At 40.8% G+C, this 26,252-nt stretch overlaps 1 protein-coding gene and 1 non-coding gene across 6 annotated transcripts in view; one reads left to right on the top strand and one right to left on the bottom strand.

Annotated features, from left to right (window-relative positions):
* The window catches only part of GPR160 (G protein-coupled receptor 160), a 31,534-nt gene that overhangs the window by 2,274 nt on the left and 3,008 nt on the right, over window positions 1-26,252 (bottom strand). For 3 of the 5 annotated variants that reach the window (XM_060149988.1, XM_060149987.1, XM_060149992.1), the window contains one exon: window positions 4,649-4,763. The gene's annotated coding sequence lies outside the window, so the exon portion shown is untranslated. Of the gene's footprint in view, window positions 1-4,648; window positions 4,764-6,619; window positions 6,654-24,787; window positions 24,943-26,252 lie in introns of those variants that run through there. The other 2 variants (XM_060149991.1, XM_060149989.1) reach the window with 2 other exon arrangements.
* LOC132521421 (small nucleolar RNA SNORA40) lies at window positions 8,038-8,162 on the top strand. The gene has a single exon (XR_009540871.1). It is a non-coding gene; the product is annotated as a small nucleolar RNA SNORA40 (small nucleolar RNA).

Genomic DNA, 26,252 nt, shown 5'->3' with positions numbered 1-26,252 from the left:
AAAATATAGGCTTCATATAGCTGATTCACTTTGCTGTACAGCAGAAACTAACACAACATTATAAAGCAACTATACTCCAATAAAAATTAATTTAAAAAAATGAAACACTCTTAGAAATACATCTACTGTAAAAACAAGCCATGTTTTATGTCATCCAATTTTATAACTGAAGAACTGGGAATAATTCAGAAAAAAGGCATAGAAACTCTGTGTAGCTCTAGAAAGAGGATCTAGGATACCTGATTTTCACTCCCTTACTCTCCTAGAAAGAGAATAGTTCCTTGGAAATAAAAACTGAGATCCTTCTTTCCAAAAAACTGGAAGGTTCCTGCATTAAGTCATGACATAATCATGAGATCATTCTACTATTAACTATGTTGTGAATAAGATATCACATTGATGGTTTGAATTTTCTCCTTTGGGAAAAAAACATTTAGCAAGTTTGACTTCTAAAAATAAAATACATTCCAAGAAAATACAAAAATATATATATATTATAGATTATATATAATATATATTATCTATAATATATATAATATATATAATATATATATATACACATAGGCTTCAAATAGCAGCCTGATAGGAATACTCAGAACAATCCACTGATAGCTGTTGACTCAGTCCCACTCTGACACCAGACATTACCCGTTTTTGTCTTTCTGTCCGTGAAATTTAGATAATGCTTATGAGTCCCCTTTAGTATAGCTGGTTTCAAATCTTTTTAGCTGCAGGATCATCATTCAGATAACTCTCTGAAGCTCAAAGATATAAAACAGACGGTTCAGCTGAAAATCATGAAAATATTGGTTGAGGAAAAAGATTCATCAGGTGTAGCACCTGGAGAGATGAAAGAATACAGGGAAGCAGTAGGGATACCTGAGAACGTTAAGAATTGCTAGGTAAGGGCAAAGGAACAGGAGCTGAGCTTGAGTGAAAAATGCATTCAAAGCAGGAAAAAGATGATGAAAGAGAAAGTTCAAAGAGGAAGAAATCAGGAAAGGATGGAAGAAAAGGAGGGAAATTCAAGAAATTTAGCCTAAAAAAAAAGAAAAACCCACACAAATTTAGCCTTAAAAAAAAAACAAAACACAGTTGACCCAAAGTTGTTTCTGCAAGACTGTTCAACCAGTGTTTATAACAGCAAAACAAAACCCAAACAATAACCAAAAACCTACCCATGAATGTCAACAATTAGGGATGCATTAAAAGTGCTACATCCTGGGCTTCCCTGGTGGTGCAGTGGTTGAGAGTCCGCCTGCCGATGCAGGGGACACAGGTTCGTGCCCCGGTCCGGGAAGATCCCACATGCCGCGGAGCGGCTGGGCCCGTGAGCCATGGCCGCTGAGCCTGCGCATCCGGAGCCTGTGCTCCGCAACGGGAGAGGCCACAACAGTGAGAGGCCCGCGTACCGCAAAAAAAAAAAAAAAAAAAAAAAGTGATACATCCTTGGGGCTTCCCTGGTGGCGCAGTGGTTAAGAATCCGCCTGTCAATGCAGGAGACACGGGTTTGAGCCCTGGTCCGGGAAGATCCCACATGCCGCGGAGCAACTAAGCCCATGGGCCACAGCTACTGAGCCTGCGCTCTAGAGCCCGTGAGCCACAACTACTGAGCCCATGTGCCACAACTACTGAAGCTGATGCTCCGCAACAAGAGAAGCCACCACAGTGAGGAGCCCGCACACAACAACAAAGACCCAACACAACCAAAAATTTAAAAAATTAAAATAAAAATAAAGTGATACATCCTTACGATGTAGTATTATGCAGCCATTAAAAATGTTTCTCGGGGGCTTCCCTGGTGGCACAGTGGTTGAGAATCTGCCTGCTAATGCAGGGGATACGGGTTCGAGCCCTGCTCTGGGAGGATCCCACATGCCGCGGAGCAACTGGGCCCGTGAGCCACAACTACTGAGCCTGCGCGTCTGGAGCCTGTGCTCAGCCAACGAGAGGCCGCAACAGTGAGAGGCCCGTGCACCGCGATGAAGAGTGGCCCCCGCTTGCCACAACTAGAGAAAGCCCTCGCACAGAAACGAAGACCCAACACAGCCAAAAATAAATAAATAAATTTATTAAAAAAAAAAAAAGTTTCTCGGGATAGGAAGACTTAGTTTTCACTCTGCCTTTTCTATACTTGTTAAATATTGTTATGCCTTGTGGTTTTGTTACATGTTAAAAAAAAAAATACCATGATAAATTTCCACAGTATGTTTACTTAAGTGAAATGCAGGATAAAAAATTATGCAGCAACATGTCATCTAATTTTTTACAGATATTATACATGTATAGAAAGAAACTGAAAAGATACATATCGGGTTATTAATATGGTAGTATTATAGGTTTTTCTGATTTTCTCAAATTTTACAGAAAAAAAGTAAGGGAGTATCAAGTCTGAAAAGTAAAAAAAACAATTTGCCTACAGGTAACTGATGATTAATTTCAAGGAAGTAGTGAGGATACTGTCTGAGGGTAAAGAAAAGAGAGGGAGAGGACCACCAGTTCTGTTGACAGAATGAACCCTAAGTTGACAAAGAGTCTCTCCTAGTTGAGAAGAGAATTCAACTCTCTTCAACTAGGCCAACTTTTGAGCTTCTGTATTTGTCTTTTCATTGTCCAGTTTTAGCAAGAATATTGCTAAGTCGGTTTAGGCACGATCTCTCACTCTCAATATCTGATCTCTCTTAATAGCTGACCAGGTTCATCATCCTTTAGTTTAGCTGATGTCTAATCACCTTGACCTGCCTTCAGCAAGAATTCTGGTAGGTCAGTTCCACCAGAATCCCCTCTAACCCCTGATGTTTACTTGGTAACAGTCCATTCACTGACCTGACTCCCACCTTCCTCCTTGGGTATAAATTCCCCCTTTTCCTTGTTGTACTTGGCGTTGAGTCCAGTCTCTATACCCCCCCAACCCCAACTGCAAAATCCCATTATTGTGGTCCCCACACCTATTGCAGTCATCTTGAATAAAGTCTGCCTCATTGTTCTTTAACAAGGATCATAAATAATTTTTTCTTTAACATATTCTCATGGCCATCAATGTACCTTGTCATTAGCTAAGTTATTAAGACACACAAATAATGCATCTATTTACACACACATGTATATGTAAAGAGTTATAAAAAAGCATCCAATACCTATTTTCATAACTATAGGTTATAAAAGAACAAATGAAACAAGTTCTTTTGTACGCTCAATTTTTTTCCTATACTCAAATATACTATATAGTTTAACTTTTCCCTCTCAGAAAAAGTTCCATTCCAGATTTGATATACAGGGGCACAGAATCATGGCTGCCACCTTGACAAACACTACTGGCCTTGGATAAGGAAACCTGGGTGGAATGGTTAAGACCATATGAAATCCTTGTGCCAAGAAAAAAAACAGGCTTAGTTTTAAATAGCAAATGTTGGTTCAGAATGGGGGTGGGGAAGGGAAACGATGTGGGTTCATATTTATAAAGACCCACTTATTAAAAAAGCATGTTTAGGGCTTCCTTGGTGGTGCAGTGGTTGAGAGTCCGCCTGCCGATGCAGGGGACACAGGTTCGTGCCCCGGTCTGGGAAGATCCCACATGTCACGGAGCGGCTGGGCCCGTGAGCCATGGCCGCTGAGCCTGCGCGTCCGGAGTCTGCGCTCCGGAACGGGAGAGGCCACAGCAGTGAGAGGCCCGCGTACCGGAAAAACAAAACAAAACAAAACAAAAAAAGCATGTTTAAGATAAAAGAAAGGATTATCAGTATAAAATGACTGTACCCTTTACAGTCCTATCCAAAATAAAAGCTAAGGAATCGTACTTAAGTAAGCGACATCCAAGGGATGTTTCCTCAGTTTCCATTTCACCACTGACTCTCCCAGGGGAGCTGATTGGAAGGCCAGGACAGCAGGCCTGTCCCTGCAGGAGGGAAGCAACCCTGAGTGTCTCCCAGGGGCCAAGGAAGCGGGTCGGGGGCAGAGGGTCAGCCACAGCCACCGAGGCACTAACCAAGAACCTCTTCAGAAGAAGATGGGGAGAAAGAAGACAACAAATCTGAAATGGAATATGCAAGAGAAACAAACCTGGAAGAAACTTCAGAGACAAGGCCTAGGGAAGATATGCAACTTGAGGCAATAAAAAGCAGTCAAAGGGACTGTATGGAAAAATGTATGTTGGAAAATGAGGTTTTGGTCATTTTACAATGGTTCCTGAACACCATAATCATGGAAACCAATGAAAACTTTCTTAGATGAAAATGTTAAACCCTACTTACTCCATAAACCACTGAAAGTATTCAAAATTCCACTATTTTGTTCTTTAAAAAAACCTCCCTGTAGAAGACAAAAAGCCTTTGATGGGCTACCCGTCCTCCAATTTTCCCTTGAAAAATGTTCACATTAACCTACTGGGATGCAAAGATTTATGAAGATATGATCCTTTTCCTGCATGATGTTTTAAACTACTTATGAATCAAGTCATGCTTCATATACAATTCAAGAAGTTAATGTGCAGGTCCTTTTCAGGGCATCTTTGGGCTTGCTGTGTGATCTGGCCAGTTGAGAAGTATTAGTAGGGCCTGAGGGAAACAAACCACGACTTCTTTTCACTGACCCACAGTCTCTGCTTTTCCACTTATAACCCAGTTAATTCTTAACAACACACCACACTTACTTTGCTTTCTCCAGTAGGTCTTTCTTAGCTGATCTTCCTATTTTACTTCAGTTTTACTGCCTTTAAGTATCTCACTTCTGGTTCCTGGCATACCAAAATGCCATGTGAATAAGCTCTGTGTGAAAGATAGAAAATAAAATAACCGTCATTAATAGCCACCTAAATAACTGGAATTCAGTGTAACTGCCTCCAGATCTCTGCTTAGAGAAACTGTAACTATTTGTAGGATTACGGCAAGTAACTTCTTTTTTCCAGCAAAAGGAAGGAAAGGGATACTTAGATTAAAAGTCACCAAAGACCCTGAGATATGGGTGCAGATAACATGGTATCTGTTTATAGAAATACTGCCTACACTGCAGTTTTCACCCACAGGTTCAGAGTCTAAACTAGCAGCTCTCAAACTTTCATTTCAGGACCTTTTGACACTTGGTGCATGTTAACGTGAGTAACATTTTTTAAAGTGAAAAATTACTCTGTTTTCCCAAACAAAAAAATGGAGTGAGCAGAATGGCACTGTTTCACATTTCGCAAATTAGTATCTGGCTCAACGGCAGACAGCTGGATTCTCATCTATAAAATCAGCTGTGATATCACACATGTAGCTTTTGGAAAATCCACTGTACATTCATGAGAGTTTGAGAGTAAAAAAGAGGTATATAACTTCATAGCATAATTACAATCAAATAGTTGTGTTATGCAGTCATAGAAAAGTTTCCTAACAAAACCATCTGCATTAAACAATAGGATGGGAAGATGAGCACAGTTAACGTTCTGGTCAACTATTACACAGAAAATGGGATTAGCACTGTAGCTGTATTTGCTGAGCCTCACAAGTGAAGAAAGCCTCTGGGAGAAATAATGTATTGAGCCTTGTCCAGGGATTTTATGTGCCTTTTATCTAATCCTTACAACAATCATGAAGGGTAGATATTATTTTTTTGCATGAGGAAGTGCTCGGGGGTTAACAAGCTCATTTCCCTAGGATGTGTGACCGCTAAGCGTTGAAGCTTGAAGTTCAACCTCAGGTTTCATTTCAGAGCTCTTCAGTAAGACACAATTATGGCTCAACTCACAACTGGAAATGTAGAAAGGGATCCAATTTATGTATATGAAAGAGCTTTCCAAATAAGAGTGACTGTGTAGATTACTGGCACCCAAAGGATCCCATGAGAGCCCCTTCAGTGTTCTCTTCCCCTGCCACACGGAATAAACAGGATGTGTTCCAGACAGTACAGCTCAAGACAGTGGGACCTCTGTCAATCTGGGTCCTTGAGTGACTGTGTGGAGCAGTGGAGCAAAGCCCCAGGTGATTCAGAATGGATGTACAGTGTAAGCAAGAAATAAAGTTTGTTGTATCAAGCTGGAAGGGTTTTGTGATTATATGTTACGGCCTATCCTGATGCATAAAATTCCTTATAATTCTCTGTACCCTTAACATTTCTTTAAGAATTAGCATGTATTATTTATATTACCAGAATTTATAAATCTACAGTAGAAAAAAGAACTTTGAAAAGCAGCAAAGCAAATATAAGAAAACCAGCAAAAGCAAAATTCAGTTTTAATTTCCACTACATTAATTGCTCTTGACTGTATCGTTCTGAGATTCTTATATTTGCCTGTATTGGAAAATAAGGTCTTGATTCAGTGACCTGAATTTCTGCCTTAAGAAAAAGAAGAGTAAGGGAATTCCCTCATTGTCCAGTGGTTATGACTCCACGCTTTCACTGCTGAGGGCCCAGGTTCAATACCTGTCAGGGAACTAAGATCCCACAAGCTGCGTGTTGTGGCCAAAAAGAAAAAGAAGAGTAAATTAAACCCTAAAGTAAGCTAAAGGAAGTAAGCTAAAGAACAGAAAACAATGAAATTTTAAAAACAAACAAAAATAACAAAAAAACACAATGAACCAAAAGCTGCTTCTTTCTAAAAACCAATAAAATTGTAAACCTCCAACCAAACTGAGAAAGAACTTACCAAAATTAGGAGAGAGAGGACCTCAGCACAGATCCTATAAACATTAAAAAGATAATAGGGGACTATTAAGAATAATTTTATTCCGGGACTTCCCTGGTGGTGCAGTGGTTAAGAATCCGCCTGCCAATGCAGGGGACATGGGTTCGGGCCCTGGTCTGGGAAGATCCCACATGCCGTGGAGCAACTAAGCCCGTGCACCACAACTACTGAGCCTGCGCTCTAGAGCCCGTGCGCCACAACTACTGAGCCCCCATGCCACAACTACTGAAGCCCGTGCGCCTGTTACAGCCCGTGCTCTGCAACAAGAGAAGCCACTGCAATGAGAAGCCCCCGCTCGCTCCAACTAGAGAAAGCCCGCCCGCAGCAACAAAGACCCAATGCAGCCAAAAATAAATATTTTTTTAAAAGAATAATTTTATTCCAATAAATGAGACAACTGTGATGACACACACATTTCTGGAAAGACATGGACTACCAAAACTCAAACAAAAAGATCCCTATTGAAGAAACTGATTTTGTACTTAAAAACCTTCCCACAAAGAAAATTCTAGGCTCAGATGTCTTCACTGATGTATTCTGCCAAACATTTAAGGAAGAAATACCAAGCTTAAAGAGAACAGAAGAGAGAAACACATTCCAACTCATTTTACAAGACCAGAATTACCCTTATAACAAAACCAAAGACATTTCAAGAAAACTAAATTACAAAGCATCATCCCTTAAGAATATAGAGGCAAAAATCCTTAACAAAAAAATTAAATTCATTAATATATGAAAATAATAATATAATCTAATACACCACAGTTTATGCAATCTTGGTTTAACATTAGAAAATCGATGTACTTCATCGTGTTAACAGAATAAAGGAGAAAAACTATATGATCATCTGAACAGATGTAGAAAAAGCATTTAACAAAATCCAACATGATAAAAACTCTCATGAAAACAAATAATAGAAGGGAACTTCCCAACCAGATAAAAAGCATCTATGAAAAACCCACATCTAAGCTCAAATGATGAAAGAGTGGGCTTTTTCCTCCTAAAATCAGGAACAATGCAAGGATGTCCACCCTACAACCCTCCTCAACATTTTATTAGAGGTCCTAGCCAGTGCGGTAAGTCATTAACAAGAAATAAAAGGCCTGTAGTCTGTAAAGAAAGAAGTAAAGTTGTCTTTAATCATGGGTGACATGATCATGTACTTAGAAAGTCTGAAACAAGAGCTACATAAGGTAACAAGTGAATTTAGCAAGGTTGCGGGTTAATTTTTTAAAAATTGTATTTCTATATACCAGTGATAAATAATTGGAAAATGAAATAACATTTGCCATAGCATCAAAACTATGGAACATTTAGGGATAAATTTGCCAAAGCACAGGCAAGCACAGTATTCTGAATATTTTAAACATTGCAGAAATGGCACTTGTGTTTGCTTTTGTGTAATTCGTGGACAAAGACTTACAGACAGATGCAAAAATAAATCCTCCTTTGTAACCCAGAGCTCATTCTTCAGTATGAGTTTTGATACAGAAGAAGGAACATGATACTTAAAACAGGTTCAAGTGATGGGGGTATTTACAAACATAAAGGTTGCTTCCAGGACTATAAAATTGATAATTTAAAAGCATAAGATATAAGGGAAATTATCAGCTATACTGATTTAGTACTCTAATTTTAATGTTGACATGAAACAAAGTGGCTTCTTTTTTAAGGCTTGTATCTTGAGAACACAGTGTCTGGACTTTAAAAAGGTACTGGCATAAAGGAAACACTCCCATTTACCATTGCAACAAAAAGAATAAAATACCTAGGAATAAACCTACCTAAGGAGACAAAAGACCTGTATGTAGAAAACTATAAGACACTGATGAAAGAAATTAAAGATGATACAAACAGATAGATATACCATGTTCTTGGATTGGAAGAATCAACATTGTGAAAACGACTATACTACCCAGAGGAATCTACAGATTCAATGCAATCCCTATCAAACTACCGATGGCATTTTTCACAGAACTAGAACAAAAAATGTCACAATTTGTATGGAAACACAAAAGACCCTGAATAGCCAAAGCAATCTTAAGAAAGAAAAACAAACCTGGAGGAATCAGGCTCCCTGACTTCAGACTATACTACAAAGCTACAGTAATCAAGACAGTATGGTACTGGCACAAAAATAGAAATATAGATCAATGGAACAGGATAGAAAGCCCAGAGATAAACCCATGCACCTATGGTGACCTTATCTTTGATAAAGGAGGCAAGAATATATAATGGAGAAAAGATAGCCTCTTCGATAAATGGTGCTGGGAAAACTGGACAACTACATGTAAAAGAATGAAATTGGAAAACTCCCTAACACCATACACAAAAATAAACTCAAAATGGATTAAAGACCTAAATGTAAGGCCATACACTATAAAACTCTTAGAGGAAAACAGGCAGAACACTCTATTACATAAATCACAGCAAGATCCTTTTTGACCCACCTCCTAGAGAAATGGAAATAAAAACAAAAATAAACAAATGGGACCTAATGAAACTTAAAAGCTTTTGCACAGCAAAGGAAACCATAAACAAGACCAAAAGACAACCCTCAGAATGGGAGAAAATATTTGCAAACGAAGCAACTGAGAAAGGATTAATCTCCAAAATATACAAGCAGCTCATGCAGCTCAATATCAAAAAAGCAAACAACCCAATCCAAAAATGGGCAGAAGACCTAAATAGACATTTCTCCAAATAAGATATACAGATTGCTAACAAACACATGAAAGGATGCTCAATATCACTAATCATTAGAGAAATACAAATCAAAACTACAGTGAGGTATCACCTCACACCGGTCACAATGGCCATCGTCAAAAAATCTACAAACAATAAATGCTGGAGAGGGTGTGGAGAAAAGGGAATCCTCCTACACTGTTGGTGGGAATGTAAATTGATACAGCCACTGTGGAGAACAGTATGGAGATTCCTTAAAAAACTAAAAATAGAACTACCATACGACCCAGCAATCCCACTACCAGGCATATACCCTGAGAAAACCATAATTCAGAAAGAGTCATGTACCACAATGTTCATTGCAGTACTATTTACAATAGCCAGGACATGGAAGCAACCTAAGTGTCCATCAACAGATGAATGGATAAGGAAGATGTGGCACATATATACAATGGAATATTACTCAGCCATAAAGAGAAACAAAATTGAGTTATTTGTAGTGAGGTAGATGGACCCAGAGTCTGTCATACAGAGTGAAGTAAGTCAGAAAGAGAAAAACAAATACCATATGTTAACACATATATATGGAATCTAAAAGGAAAAAAAAAAGGTTCTGAAGAACTAGGGGCAGGACAGGAATAAACACGCAGATGTAGAGAATGGACTTGAGGACACGGAGAGGCAGAAGGGTAAGCTGGGACAAAGTGAGAGTGGCATGGACATATATACACTACTAAATGTAAGATAGCTAGTGGGAAGCAGCCGCATGGCACAGGGAGATCAGCTCGGTGCTTTGTGTCCACCTAGAGGGGTGGGATAGGGAGGGTGGGAGGGAGAGGCAAGAGAAATGGGGATATACGTATATGTATAGCTGATTCACTTTGTTATACAGCAGAAACTAACACACCATTGTAAAGCAATTATACTCTAATAAAGATGTTAAAAAAAAAAAAAGGTAGTGGCATAGCCCAATGATATGTACTGTTCTAGGGTGTGATAGTTTAGGAGTAATCTGATTTCAACTTAATGCATGTTTAGAGGGTGTCTAAAATTCAGAACCAGTCAGAGCCATCTCCTCTGACCCTAAACATGGTCCTAAAGTAAATTGCTTGAGGAAATTGGATCCCAAAGATTACAGATGGGGAATTTTTAAAGTGTGTCCATATTCTATGGGAGGTCAAAGAAGGTGACCTAGAAGAATTGTGGACTGACTGACATGACAACTGTGGACTGAGCAAAAGTTCTTTTTGAAAGGGCTATCTTATCTTGAAGATTATGACTCAAACCTTGGAGGAACTAAGTGACTGGCAGTGGAAGGAATCACAACATGTGAAATTCCTTCAGAATGTATTGACCTAAATAATTTTGCCTGTTTTATACAATTTTTAAAAAAAATCCTTTACACTTACAAATAAATAAATAAAATATTTAATAAAACAGAAATTAAAGAAGATCTAAATCCATGGAGACATATATGATGGATTGTTAAGACGCAGCCAGTTTTTTTGTTGAAATTGGCAAGCTGATTGTACAATTTATATGGAAATGTAAAGAACCCAGCAGAGCCCAAATAATTTTTAAGAGCAACAAAGTTGGTGAACTTACACTACCTGATTTTAAGACTTGCTATAAAGGTATAGAAATAAAGAGGGGGTATTAGCATAAGGATAGTCCTATAAATCAATCAAACAGAAGAGAATCCAGAAGTAGACCCACATATTTATGGTCAATTGATTCTCAACAAAAGTACAAGGTAATTAATGGGGGAAAGGATAGTCTTTTCTAAAAATGGTGCTGGAAACCATATATCCATATGGGAAAAATTAACCTTAACCCTTACCTCACATCATACACAAAGTAAACTCAAAATGGATCATAAGGCTAAATGTAAAAGTGAAACTGAAATTTTTGGAAGAAAACAGGAGAAAATCGTTGTGGTCCTAGGTAGATGTATTAGTTCCCTAGTGCTGCCATAACAAATTACCACCGGGTAGTCAAAAGAAAAGAAATTAATTTTCTCACAGTTCTGGAGCCCAGAAGTCTGAAATCAAGGTCTCAACAGAGCCATGCTCCCTTTGAAGGCTCTAGAGGAGCATGCTTCCTTGCTTTTTCCAGCTTCTGAAGGCTCCTGGCATTCCTTGGCTTGTGACAGCATAACACCTGTCTCTGCCTCCATCTTTACATAGCCATATATTGCCAAATTCTCCTCCATAGGGACTGCTGACCATTCTTGAATGATGGTTTAACTAGTATTAAATTCTAAGTTGAAGGTATGTACTCTTTTGTATTCTAAATGTTATTGTTAATGAGAAATCTGTTGTCAACTGCTGTTTCTTAGAGGTATGGCAGAAACGGTTAGTAGTTTTCAAAACCTGCGCTCTCTTCTCTTCCTGAAGCCCACAGGGGACCTATATTTCCCAGTCTCCCTTGCAGTGAGGTATGGTCACATGACTGACTTCTAGCCAATGGGATGTGAGCAGACATGATAGTAGCCCTTTCTGGGCAAAGCTCATTCCGCCTTCCTACGGGCAACCAGAGCAACTCTGCAGGACACATGGTGAAGGCAGCCGGGCTACCATCAGCCGGGTCCCTGAGTATAGAGAGACCCCCAGTGACCTGAAATATCCGCCCAGGACTGTTATATGACAGCAATAAACTTGTACTGAATTTGAGCCACTGTATTTTTTACCTATTTTTACAGCATTTTAGCCTATCCTACTTAATACAAAATACTTCTAATTGCTTCTTTTTCATATCCCTCCCATCTTGCTGCATTTATGTTTCTGCTTCTATTTCAAAATTTTTATCCACTGTAAGCCTTCACTGTATGTTTTGCCTACTTCTCAGCCTCCTAAAAGTATCCTTAGCCAGAGCACTGGCTTACGAGATGTGGTACTGTGCACATACTCGTATTATAGTCATTGATGGCTCAGCTACCTTGTGATTCATCACGGCCCAGGGGCTTGTTCTGCCAGACTAGGCACAGAGCCAATCATTCTCCGATCTGAACTTCCTGCTTACAAAATTAGCCTTCATTTGACATTGTCCAGTTTGTTAAGTACCTAATTTATCCAGGTTATTTCGACTTCTGTTTCCAGTATTCTGGCACACAAGTATATACACAATACATCAGTAGTCATAAAGTTTATTTAATGGGACTGGGTCCCAGACTGACCTCTGAAGGGTTAACTGGTAAGCGCTATCCTGCACCAGCACCATATCCTTGATGTCTCTGACCTTCCCACCATCTGACTGGTATCATATAAGCTAAACTATGTTTCCCTGGGTTGTTGCTGATTATGTTATTCACAATTAAATCAACAGCATGAGAAAGTCAAGACATATGTGCCCTGTTTCCTCCAGATCCTTACTATGTTCTTGAAAAAATTAGGTTACGTTGATGAGATTTGGTTTTCCATACAGCTATCATTAATTTTTACCCAATGCCCTAGGTTCGCTTATAAATTAATATTCTGGTGATGTATATTTTCACGTATCCCTCCCTCCCAGTGTGACTGTATCTTATTTATTGCAAATTCCACACATATATATTCATCTCTTCATCATTTTGGTGTGAACACACAGATTAATACAAGTACAGTGTTCAGAATTAAGGAGAAGGGAGTTCCATACCTTGAATTAATTGCTTTTGCCACCAAATTTTAAGAAAGATAGCAATAAATAGGAATATACCTAAAGAAGTCAACACATAGGGGAAAGGGATTCACAAGAGTAATAGTTAAAGGGTTACCAGATTGGGAATTCTTCAAAAGGAGGACATGTTAGTTTGGGAGCTAGTGTTTGCACCACCACCAGAAATGTCCAAATACATATGGGACAACTGCTTAGTAAACGTGTTTATAGAGGTTTAGTCCTCAAAGGACATTTGAACTAGAGACTGCTTCCTAGTTCTCAATGATTATCATCAACTTTAGTCCTGCTCTCAAGCAAAGGAAGGGGTTTAAGCATACAGTGATCTGGAAAGTACCAATCAGAAACCCCTGCTCAATGAGACCTCACTGGCAGTCCCAAGCTACTGAACATGGCTCCTGGGATGACTCAACAATCAGAGAGATGACGACACTGCTCAAGTTCAGTTGTCCATAGTTTCTAAAACTATGGGTCTGTTGGTCATTGCTGAGAAAGTGAACCAGGCCAATCACCTAAGGGAGATCCTTTTTTCAACTTCACACAACCTGGGATAGCCTCCCCAGTCAACCAGGGTCAAGCTGTCCTATAAGTCATCGACAACAGCATCCCAGACCTATGCCAGCTTGCACTACTACCTTAAACACCCACCTGTTTTTTCCATTCTCTCAGGATTCAGAAAATATAACATACACATCTCCTTATATTGATTAATTTCATTATTTTTATTATAGTTTATTTACAATATTATACTGGTTTCAGGTGTATGGCACAGTGATTCAGTATTTTTAGATTATTCTCCATTAAAAGTTATTACAAGACAATGGCTGTAATTCCCAGTGCTATCAATATATCCTTGTTGCTTATCTATTTTATACATAGTAGTTTGTGTCTCTTAATCCCATACCCCTATCTTGCCCCTCCCTCCTTCCCTCTCCCTACTGGTAAGCACTAGTTTGTTTTTTTAATCTGTGAATGTGTTTCTGTTTTGGTGTATACATTTGTTTGTTTTATTTTTTAGATTCCACATATACATCATATCATATAGTATTTGTCTTTCTCTGACTTATTTCACTAAGCACCTTATTTCACTAGGTCCATCCACATTGCTACAAATGGCAGAATTTCATTCTTTTTTATGGCTGAGTAATATTCCATTGTATACATAGACTATATCTTCTTTATCCGTTCATCTGCTGATGGATACTTGGGTTGCTTCCATATCTTGGCTATTGTAAATAGTGCTGCTATGAACACTGGGTTGCATGTATCTTTTTGAATTCATGTTTTTGGTTTTTTTCACATATAAACCCAGGAGTGGAACTGCTGGATCATATGGTAGCTCTACTTTTAGTTTTTTGAGGAACCTCCATACTTTTCTCCATAATGGTGGCACCAATTTACATTCCCACCAAAAGTGTACAAGGGTTCCCTTTTCTCCACACCCTTGCCAACATTTGTTATTTGTGTTCTTTTTGACGATAGCCATTCTGCCAGGTGTGAGGTGATATCTCATTGTGGTTTTGATTTGCATTTCTGTAAAAATTAGTGATGTTGAGCCATCTGTATGTCTTCTTTGGAAAAATTTCTATTCAAGTGTTCTGCCCATTTTTGATTGGGTTTGATTGTTTGTTTTTGGATATTGAGTTGTATGAGCTCTTTATTTTGGATATTAACCCCTTGTCAGCCATATCATTTGCAAATACTTTCTCCCATTCAGTAAGTTGTCTTTTTGTTTTGTGGATGGTTTCCTTTGCTGTGCAAAAGTTTTTAGGTTTAATTAGGCCCCATTTGTTTATTTCTGCTTTTATTCCTTTGCCTTCGGAGACAGATCCAAAAAAAGTATTTCTACAGTTTATATCAAAGAATGTTCTGCCAATGTTCTCTTCCAGGAGTTTTACGGTTTCAGGTCTTACATTTAGGTCTTTAATCCATTTTAAGTTTACTTTTGTATATGGTGAGAGGAAATATTCTAATCTCATTGTTTTACATGTAGCTGTCCAGTTTTCCCAGCACCACTTATTGAAGAGACTGTCTTTTCTCCATTGTATATTTTTGCCTACTTTGTCATAGATTAATTGACCATAGGTGTGTGGGTTTATTTCTGGGCTTTCTATTCTGTTCCACTAATCTATGTGTCTGTTTTTGTGCCACTACCATGCTGTTTTGATTACTGTAACTTTGTAGTATAGTCTGAAGTCTGGGAGGGTGATAGCTCCACCCCAAATCATCTGAAATTCCTTTTAAGTCATTGATTTCTCCAGTGTTTAGACCAAGGACCATAGACTTCTTAGTCCCCCAGGATTTTCAGGTCAATGAAGAATTGGGACATAGGCAACAAGTATACAGATTTTTTTGAGAATTTCTTTTTTGATAAATATTACTGGACACTTAAATGGAAGGACTTTGTCATATCCATAAGTTAGGTCTCCCAAGCTCAGAAAGTAGGAAGTAAGACCTTTTAAGGTCAAAATCTCATTGTGTACAGTTCTGTTATTTTCATACTGATTTTTTTAGGCATGAGACGAACAGCAGAAGTTTCAGAGATTAAGAGAAGTTTTGGGGGACAGGTAGGCCCCTTAAGTCAAATAATTCTACCTAAATATATATGGTGCTTTTTAGTTTATAAAGTATTTTATGGAGATGATCAGATTCAAACTGTCTAAATCATGCTCCTGAACCTACATTCAGTGAATAATGCCAAGATGTTCGAGTGTCAGAAGTAGTAACAGTGGTCTTTTCCCTAATTTGATATAATGAAAAAGTGCCAAAAGATGAAAAAGAGACACATTCACATGAACAGAATAAAGGAAAACAAACGATATGATCATCTTGAGAAATGCAGAAAAAAGTTTTTGACAAAATTCAACATCCATTCATGATAAAAACCTCTCAGCAAAGTAGGAATCGAGGGAAATTTCCTCAACCTGATAAAGGACATCTATAAAAAAATCTACAGCTATCATCATACTTAACTGTGAGAAACTGACCACTTTTCCCTTAAAGGAACAAGGCAAGGAAAAAAAAAGGCATAGAGATTAGAAAGAATAAAGTAAAACTCTTTGCAGATGATGTTTATACATACAGAAAATGCTAAGGCATCTACCCAAAACTTACTGGAGTTACTAAGTTACTTTACTAAGGTTGCAGATCAATTTTTTAAATTATATATATATATATATATATATACACACACACACACACACACATATATATGTATGTGTGTATATATATATATAGCATATATATAAAACAAAATTTGAAAATGTAAAAATTGCCATTTACAGTAGACTTTAAAATATAAAATACATAGGAATAAATCTTTTAAAATGTGTACAAATCATCAGGGACTTCCCTGGTGGTCCAGTGGGTAAGACTCTGCACTTCCAATGCAGGGGGCCCGGGTTCAATCTCTGGTCAGGGAACTAGATCCCACATTCATGCTGCAACTAAGAAGCCTGCATGCCGCAACTAAGAGTCCGCATGCTGCAACTAAGAGTCCGCACTAAGGTCCAACTAAGACCTGGAGCAGCCAAAATAAGTAAGTAAATAATTTTTTTTTTAAAATGTACAAGTCATCGATGCTAAAAGCTATAAAACACTGCTGAGAAGACAACAACAACACTGCTGAGAGAAACTAAAGACCTAAATAAATGGCAAGATATACCATGTCTATGTAAGATTAATATTGTTAAGATGACAATGCTTTCTAGATTGGTAGATTCAATGCTGTCCTGATCAAAATCCAACCAGGCTTTTTGGTAGAAACTGACAAGTTGATTCTAAAGTGTACGTGAAAAATGCAAAAGATTCACTTTGCTGTACAGGAGAAACTAACACAACATTGTAAAGCAACTATACTCCAATAAAAGTTAATTTAAAAAAAAGAAAGAAAATGCAAAGGGCCAGAATAGTTGAAAATTTTTGAAAAAGAACAAAGTTGAAGGGCTTACACTACCTGATTTCAAGACTGATAAACTACCGAACTGAAGATAGTGTGGTACTAGCTTAAGAACAGACAAACAGATAGAACAGAGTAGAGAGTTCCGACAGTCCACTTGATTTACAAGAAAGTACCAAGGCAATTCAATGGAGGAAAGGAAAGTCTTTTCAATAAATGGTGCTGCACTCAATGGATAACTGTATGAAAAAGAAGGAGCTCAATCCCATCTCACACCATACTCACAAATTAATTCAGGATTGATCACAGGCCTAAATGTAAAAGCTAAGACTAAAGCATTTAGAAGGATAACAAAGAAGAAAATCTTGCAGCCCTGGGGGTAGGTAGAGAATTATTAAGCAAAACACAAAAGCACCAACCATAAAAGAAAAAATTATAAAGTAGACTCATTAAAATTAAAATCTTTTGCTTATAAGAAAATGAAAAAGCAAGAGATATACTGGGGGAAAATATTCACTACACATATATCTAACAAATGATTTGTGCTCAGACTACCAGACTATCTATCTATCTATCTATCTATCTACCTACCTACTTAACTACCTTCCTACCTATCTATCTATAATGCCTACAGATCAACAGTAAAAGGACAAACAACTCAGGGCTTGCCTGGTGGCGCAGTGGTTGAGAGTCCGCCTGCCGATGCAGGGGACACGGGTTCGTGCCTCGGTCCGGGAAAATCCCACATGCCGTGGAGCAGCTGGGCCCGTGAGCCATGGCTGCTGAGCCTGCTGAGCCTGCGCGTCTGGAGACTGTGCTCCGCAACGGGAGAGGCCACAACAGTGAGAGGCCCGTGTACCGCAAAAAAAAAAAAAAAGACAAAACAAAAATGGGCAATATACTTGAAAAGACAGTTCAAAAGGAAAATGAACATATGGTCAACAGCATGTGAAAAGGTGCTCAACATCATTAGTCATCAGGAAAAAGCTAATTAAAAGCACATAGCCATACAGTTTCACATCCATCAGGATGGCTACAAGTAAAAAGACCAATACTAAGTATTGGGAAAGACGTAGGAGTATAAAATGGTACAACCCCTTGGAAAAGTCTGGCATTTAAACATACATCTATCCTATGATCCAGTACTTCCACTCCTAGGTATTTATGCAGGAGAAATTAAAATACATGTCCACAAAAAGACCTGTATGATAACACCAAATGCTAGTGAGCTTGTGGAACAACAGGAACTCTCACTGCTAGTGGAAATACAAAATGGTACAGCCACTTGGGAAGACAGTTTAGATTGGCGGTTTCTTACAAAATTAAACATATTCTTATCATACGATCCAGCAATCACCCTCCTTGGTATTTACCCATAGGAGTTTAAAACTTATATCCACACAAAAACCTATACACAAGTCTTTATAACAGCTTTATTGATAATTGCCAAAAGTTGGAAGCAACCAAGATGTCCTTCAGAAAGTGACTGGATAAACTGTGATTACTTAGCATTAAAGAAAAAAAAAAAGCTATCAAGCCATGAAAAGACATGGAGGAACCCTAAAAAATGCATTTACTAGGTGAAAGAAGCCAATCTGAAAAAGCTATATACTGTATGATCCAACTATATGACACTCTGGAAAAGGCAAAACTATGGAAACAGTAAAAAGATGAGTAGTTGCCAAGGGTTAGAGGGGAGGAAGGGATGAACAGACAGAGCACAGAGGATTTTTAGTATTACTCTGTATGCTACTGTAATGGTGAATACATGTCACTATACATTTGTCCAATCCCACAGAATGTACACCATCAAGAGAGAACTGTAATGTAAACTTTGGACTTTGGGTGATTACGATGCGTCAATGTAAGGTCAACGACTATAACAAATGTGTCACTGATTGGGGATGCTGATAATAGGGGAGGCTATGCATATGTGGACACAGGAAATATATGAGAAATCTCTTCGGGAAACTGTACCTTCTGCTCAATTTTGTTGCAATCTAAAATTGCTCTAAAAGATAACATCTATTTAAAAAAAGGCTTGTACACAGTTAGGAAATATTTCTTAGATATGTAATTAGAAGTGCAAACCATAAAAGAAAAGAAATTGATATCTCAGACTTCATCAAAATTTAAAACTTTTTTCTTTAAAAGGTGCCATTAAGAAAATAAAAATATAAGTCAAAGATTCATAGAAAATATTTGCATGTCATATATCTGATAAAGCCCTTGCCTCTAGAATTTAAAAAAATATTTGAATATTTTACTTCAATTATTTTTATTTGAATATTTTATAGAATATTAAAATTTTTTTGAAACTCCATATGACAATGGTGACAACCCAATTAAAAAAATGAGCAGGGCTTCCCTGGTGGCGCAGTGGTTGGGAGTCTGCCTTCCGATGCAAGGGACACAGGTTCGTGGCCCGGTCTGGGAAGATCCCACATGCTGCGAAGCGGCTAGGCCCGTGAGCCATGGCCGCTGAGCCTGCGCGTCCGGAGCCTGTGCTCTGCAATGGGAGAGGCCACAACAGTGAGAGGCCCGCATACCAAAAAAAAAAAAAAGGGCAAAAGATTTAACTAGATATTTCAGCAAAGCAGATATACAAATGACTAATAATAATAAGCACGTGGAAAGGTGCTAATCATCATTAGTCATTAGAGAAATGTAAATTTAAACTGTTATAAGGGAATTCCCTGGTGGTCCAGTGGTTAGGACTCCGAACTTCCACTGCAGGGGGCAGGGGTTCAATCCCCGGTCAGGGAACTAATCCCGAAAGTGGCGTGGCCAAAAAAAAAAACCAAACCAAAAAACACATAAACTGTAATAAGATACACTCATACAGCCATTAGGATGGCTATAATTAAAAAAACTAACAATATTGAGTGTTGGCAAGAATGTGGAGAAATCAAAACCATCATACATTGTTGGTGGGACACTACAGCCACTTTTGGAAAACAGTTTACCAGTTTCTTAAAAAGATAAACTTACTATATAATCTGGTAATTACACTCCTAAGAATCTACCCAAGAGAAATAAAAATATAGGCCCACACACACCTGTACATGAATGTGCACAGAAACATTATTTATAACAGCCAAAACCCAGAAACAATTCAAATGTCCATCAACTAGCGAAGAAATAAATGAAATGTGGTTACATCCGTAAAACTGAACTATTCCACAATACAAAGGAACAAGCTACTGACACATGCTGCAAATGGATGAACTTCAAAAATATTATGCCAAGTGCAAGAAGCTAGACACAAAAATCCTACATATTCTGGATTCCATTTATAGGAAATATCCAGAAAAGGCAAGAGACAGGAAGTAGGTCAGTGGCTGCCTGGGCTTAGGAGTGGGGACTTAAGCTGGCATGAGGGAACTTTGGGGGTGATAGAAATGTTCAAAACTTAGATTGTGGTGATGGCTGTACAAATCTATAAAAATCATAGAATCGTACACTTACAATGGGTGGATTTTATGGCATGTAAATTGCACCTCAAGAAAACTGTGTTTTTATAAAAGGACTTGTAAAAGAATGGTCACAGCAGTTTCCTTCATAAAAGCCCCAAACTGAAAACAACCCAAATGGTCTTCCAGGCAGAATGGACAAATGAATGGTTGTATAATCCAAGAGTGGAATATTAGCTATTAATAAAAAAGAACAAACTACTGAAATACACAACATGCATGAATCTCAAAAACATGCTGACAAAAGAAGCCACTTTTGTTTTCCTATTGTACACTGTATTCCATTCATAAAAGAGTCTGGTGTTTGCTATAGACAACCTCTGAATCAACCACACTTATTTCCAGCAAGTATAGTGTGTGTGTGTGTCTATTTGGAAGTCATAACATGTCAAATAGTTAATATAAATGAATGGCTAATGAGTTAATATTCAGTTTAAAATGTTTTAATTATGTCATGTGAGACACACAAATATATCTAATATATGTATGTTATTTAACATAATCAAACTCATTCATTCTGTGCATATTCATTCGCTCATTTACTCCAAACATATTTATAGAGGGCCAAAAATATATTCCTGGCAACCAAGTTCAAACCATGACTCAATCACAAATACAATGTTGATATATCACTTCTTCTTCATGACAGAATCTGAGTGTACCTTTCAGAATACAATTTACTTAACATGAGTTTCCTGGTCTGCTCGAGGGAGGAAAAAGTGTTACAAACCTAACGGTCACAGACTTATGAAGCAAAAACAAGTTTGGTGCCAGTCGGGAACTGCAGATTCAGGACTAGTAAGTGAGGCTGTCATTTCAGGCCTCCACAAACTCCCCGTCCTGCCTGCGCCTGCCACTGGAAGGCAAGCTAAAACGTGCAGACACACCCTGAAGGAAGCTGCTGCCTGGTGAGTGGACTCAGGATTCAGGCCAGGAGGAAGAAATGCCACCATCACAGGCAGCTAGCTACCCACCCCCACCGTTCAGGTAACTTCCCTCCCACTCGCCAACCCCCTTGGGAGTCACACCTCAGAATCTGCTGTAAGCTGGGCCTTGACGTGTGTGATGATGAACAAGGAGTGATTGCTGCTCCCCAGAGAATCTGTCTACAGACCACACTACCCAGTGCCCGGGAGGGTATCTGTCAGGGTACTTCCTATACTCCTCCTGCATTTTAAAGAGTGTTTAGAATGTTCATGCCTCTTGATTCAGTATCTCCACTCCGGAATTCACCATAAGGGAATAATCAGAGCTGAAGGAAGTAATTACGGCCTGAGCAGCTCACTTCAGCATACTTACAATAGCCTACAGAACACTCTCCCACCCCAAAAGGATCAGAGCAATTCAAATGCCTCACAATAAGGAAGTAGTCAAATGATTTATGACAGTCATGAGATGGACTACTATCTGTAGCCATGAAAGACAAGCTCTTCAGAAAGATTAAAGTACGAGAAAATGCTGACAATACAATGTAAGATGACAGAACTGAGATAAAAGCTGTATATACCAGGGTTTCTCACGGGGGGTGGGGGGCGATACTGTAATGGAATTCCTCATGCCTTCCAGAGGTTCTGCTGATCCCTGAGAATCAGCGTAACCGAGAGGCGTGAGCTGTTATCCTCAGACACTCTAATGGTAGGGGATGGGAGGCTGAAAACCAGTGGTACATACAGCATTATTCCCATATTGGGTAAACCTGGAAAATGTACGAATATACACAGATCAGAGGTAATTAATGCCAGGCCACCTGTGGTTGGTAAGGTCATGGCCTTGTAGACCAATACTTCTCAAGCTTGAATGTGGATCTTGGTAAAAGCTGGATTCTGATTCACTGTGTCTGGGGTGGGTCTGAGATTCTGCACTTCTAACAAGCTCCCGTTGCTGCTGGTCTGCAGGACACACAGAATCAGCAGGCAGCAGGGGCAAGGATACCAATGGGAAATGGCAGGGGCTGTGGAGGAAAATCCCTGCAGAACGGTCAGAAGGGAGCAGCTCTGTGGGCTGTTAGCTGGGGTGGGGAGGGCCGTGGAGGCTGTGCAGCATCTCACTGGAACACCTGGCTGGGAGCGGCGGAGGAGAAAAAAAGGAGGAGAAAGGTAACAGTTCCATGAAGGTCCGGACCTGGGCAGGAGGAGGAGGGAGCCCAGCAGCCCAGAGCCCCGCCTCCCCCTGAGCCCCACTGGTACCTCCATGAATGGGTCTGGGCAGGAGCTATCAACCGGGCGACCTCTGCCTCGGCTGCTGGCAGGGGACTCTGGGGGGGGACGGGCTACCCCTCCGTTCAGCCTCCCTGGACACAAGGGATGCTTTCAGCTTCCTGAGAACACCTCAGCTCTCAATCTCCCCCTTCCCCTCCCCAGACGTCATCACTCCCTGTGACTCCTTAAGGGCATAAGGAATACGAACACGGGTTACCTTCTCTGATAAAGTAGAACGCACAGCCCACTCCTCCGTTCCCACTTCTGGGCTCCCCTCTGGCCTGAACCTGAGTTCACTTGTGTACCTCTCCTGACAGAGAGCAACAGGCAAGAGAAACAAATGCAAACAAATAAGCCCGCAGCACTGGTCAAAGATCAAATTGGATAGCCCTTTGAAAACTACAAAATGCTCCGCCAGTGCAGGTTAACAGCACCTCTATTATTTCTCCAAGTTAAAAGTAAACCCCCTGGGGTACCCGGTCTTTGACTTCGCCACCAAAGGGCAGGTCGGACCCAGTACTTCACGGGGCCTGGGTCAGGACTTCGTATTTGTTAGCTGCTCCCAGCATTCCTGTGAGGAGGGCACGTCCCCAGCTGACGGAAGAGGCGCTGGAGGGGACTCAGGTGGCCGGAGCCCCGCCGCCGCGGCAGAGGCATCTGCCCCATCTACGCAGTCCGCTCCTCCCCCACCAGGGGCCGGCGGGGGGACCCATCTCCTTTCCAGAGGCACAGTGCATCTCAATCCCCAGACCACAGGGCCACAGCCCCAGTTCCCGGCCCCGTTCTCGTCATCAGTTCCAAAGCTGCCCCGCCAAACCCCCTGCTGACATCTGTCACGGAGGACATTTCCTCAGGCCACGAGGCAGGCCAGGCGGCCTCTGAAAACAGGGAGGTCAGAGCTGGAAAGCGTGTCCACCCTGCAGCCTGCCTTCTAAAATTCTCGGAGGGAAATCCCCCGAATAAAGGCCAAAGCGAAGGAAGGCGGGGCTCCAGCGACAGCGACAGCCAGCGCTCAGGGAACCCCTACTCCACGCCGGGCCCTCCATGCGCCGCTTCATCCTCGCAGCCCTGTGAGGTAGGTGTGCTCAGTACTTCCATTTTACACAGGAGAAAACCGAAGGGCAGAGTGGTTAGAAAAATAGGTCAAGGTCAAGGTCACACAGCAAGGTGGTGGGAGAACCAGGGAGACATCAGCCACCTGGCGAGAGTCCACACTCGGGGGCGCCACGCTTCACCTGTGTTTGCTGAGGCCGGTCATCAACCTAGTCTCCTTGCAGGCCGTGTGTTTGACCAGGGAGTAGTAATCACCTACCTGAGAACACGCCCAGAGCTCCCCAGAAAGGTTCCGATCAACCCGCCAGCCTGGCACTTAGGAAAGCCCTCAGCCTCTAATGTCCTTCTTCCAACCACACAAGGCAGCCCGCCTGCAGCGCCCCCCGTCCCACGTTTCTTCTCACACTGGGGTACGCACACACCTAGACTCACAGCTCTAGTGACAAAGGTCATAAAACAACACCTGACGTTTCCTCAAAACCGCACGGCAAGGTTCCATCTGTACTTCCTTCTCAGCACTTCGGCCTCACCATGCCCACACCTCCACGCAACAGCCACGAGTACGCGGAACTCAGGGAGAGGAAACAAAGATCTAAACAGCAGCCTCCCCTGCAACGAAACTCCACATACAGACAGAGGCGGGAACATCTGTCCCACGACCCTTGAGCGAAAGTTTCAAGATGAGGAATCAGGCCACTCTTGGACTTGCACCCCAGAAACCTCTCAAAGGCTGGACTAGGGCGCCTCAGTTCCTCCTGCCTGCGGAGCTTTCCGATGGGGCCATGCCTCAGTGGTGTGCAGGACAGATCTGTCACCAGCTGGAGAGGGGTGGGCAGAGGAGGGGGAGGGAATTACTTTCTGGGGCCCTCAGAGCAGAGAGCCAGGGCACAATCTCAGGATCCCTCTGGATCCCAAAGTCAGGCTGCTTAAAGACAGAGGGCTTCTTGGTGGCCCACCCCTACAGGACACCCCGGGGAACCCCCCCAGGTGCACAAGACCCATCTTCCTGCTCACAAAGAGTCAGTAGTTTGGGGTTTGGGAGGCCCTCCTTTTCTCTGCTGCAGCGTGCCCACACATGTACTCCATTTTTATTGTATTGCAGGGGTAGTAAGCTCTAAAGTTCTATGTAAATGAGTAACACAGACAGGGTGTGAGAAAAATGATGACATACCTTGTATTTTCTGTCACAGAATCACTGCAGAGTAAACACAAGAGTGTTCATTCTCTCAAAGGAATATGCTCTTTCCCTTTTTCTTGGGACAAGAGCCCTCAAGCTCTCTTGGGTTATTCCATATTGGGTAGATGCACACGTAGGAAGAACTCTTACTGTAAGAAACAACAGTGCAAGTGCGATGGTCCCTGGGCTCAAGGATGGGGACCACGATAGGGAGTGGTGGAGACCAGGGGGAAACGGAGTACACTACCCTTCTCTAGAGAGAAGGCTGCTCCAGTACCGCCTTCAGGAATTCTTGGGGGCAGAATATTTGAAACCTCCCAATTGTCAACATTGGCTCAGCTTTGTTTTTGATTTTCCCAAACTCTGCGCTGGCCTGATAAAACATCCTTGTCAGCTGGATGTGGCACACGGCCCCAGTTTGTAACCAGGGCAGTTGAGTGTGGCAAAAAAGATAGCTTGCCTTGGGCTTCCCTGGTGGCGCAGTGGTTGAGAGTCCGCCTGCTGATGCAGGGGACACGGGTTCGTGCCCGGGTCCGGGAAGATCCCACATGCCGCGGAGCGGCTGGGCCTGTGAGCCATGGCCACTGAGCCTGCGCGTCCGGAGCCTGTGCACCGCAACGGGAGAGGCCACAACAGTGAGAGGCCCGCGTACCAGAAAAAAAAAAAAAAAAAAAAAAATTCTTGGGTATGGTAGCTCTGCTGTCTGCTAGAGTTTGGACCAGAAAGAGGCTGGAAATAACGTAAACTCTAAGGTCCAACAGATCTGAATTTGAATCCTGGCTCTATTTTTACCAGCTGCCAGACCTCAAGTGAACTACGAACCTCTCTTAGCTACAATTTCATCCACAAAATGGGTTGAAAATACCCAATTTAGAGAGCTTTGTGAGAATTAAAAACGTGTGTGAAGATGACTTGAACTCTTAATGAATGTTAAATTTCCTTCCCCCATATCTCCAAAGAAACCACCTGGCAAGCCTTCGGTTCTCTAGATTTTCAAATTTCTCATCTGCTAAAAACTACAATAATCCTCCAGCACCGCTGCTGAACTTCACAGGATGGGATGAAGTGATGTAGATGAGAGCTGAGTGCTTACAAATTAGAAGAGGATTATTGAGTGGATTGCCAACACCCTTTCCTCTTGTTTCTAGGCCAACAAAGCAGTATGTAATTTGCTTTTCTAATGTGTTTATACCCTTCCATAGCATGATGTGGGAGAAGATGGTATCACATTTGTGGTAATTCCTTAAAATGGCGATTAACAATCAACTCTCCAGAGTCCGCCCAAATCTACCATCCTCTCACAGAGGAGAGCGTACATGAGGTCACTGCCTGTTCACTTAAGAACCTGGCAAGTTTCTTTTCTCTCTCCATGTTCTTGTCTCAGAGAACTGAGGTCGAAAATAAAGTCACTTAACAGTTGCGTATTTCTTTGATTCACACAAAGAAAACTGTCACAAGC

Source organism: Lagenorhynchus albirostris, chromosome 5 (assembly GCF_949774975.1).
Source record: "Lagenorhynchus albirostris chromosome 5, mLagAlb1.1, whole genome shotgun sequence".
Classification (NCBI taxonomy): Eukaryota; Metazoa; Chordata; class Mammalia; order Artiodactyla; family Delphinidae; genus Lagenorhynchus; species Lagenorhynchus albirostris.
The sequence above is the reverse complement of the archived record's forward strand: the minus strand, read 5'-3'. Positions and strand labels throughout refer to the sequence as shown.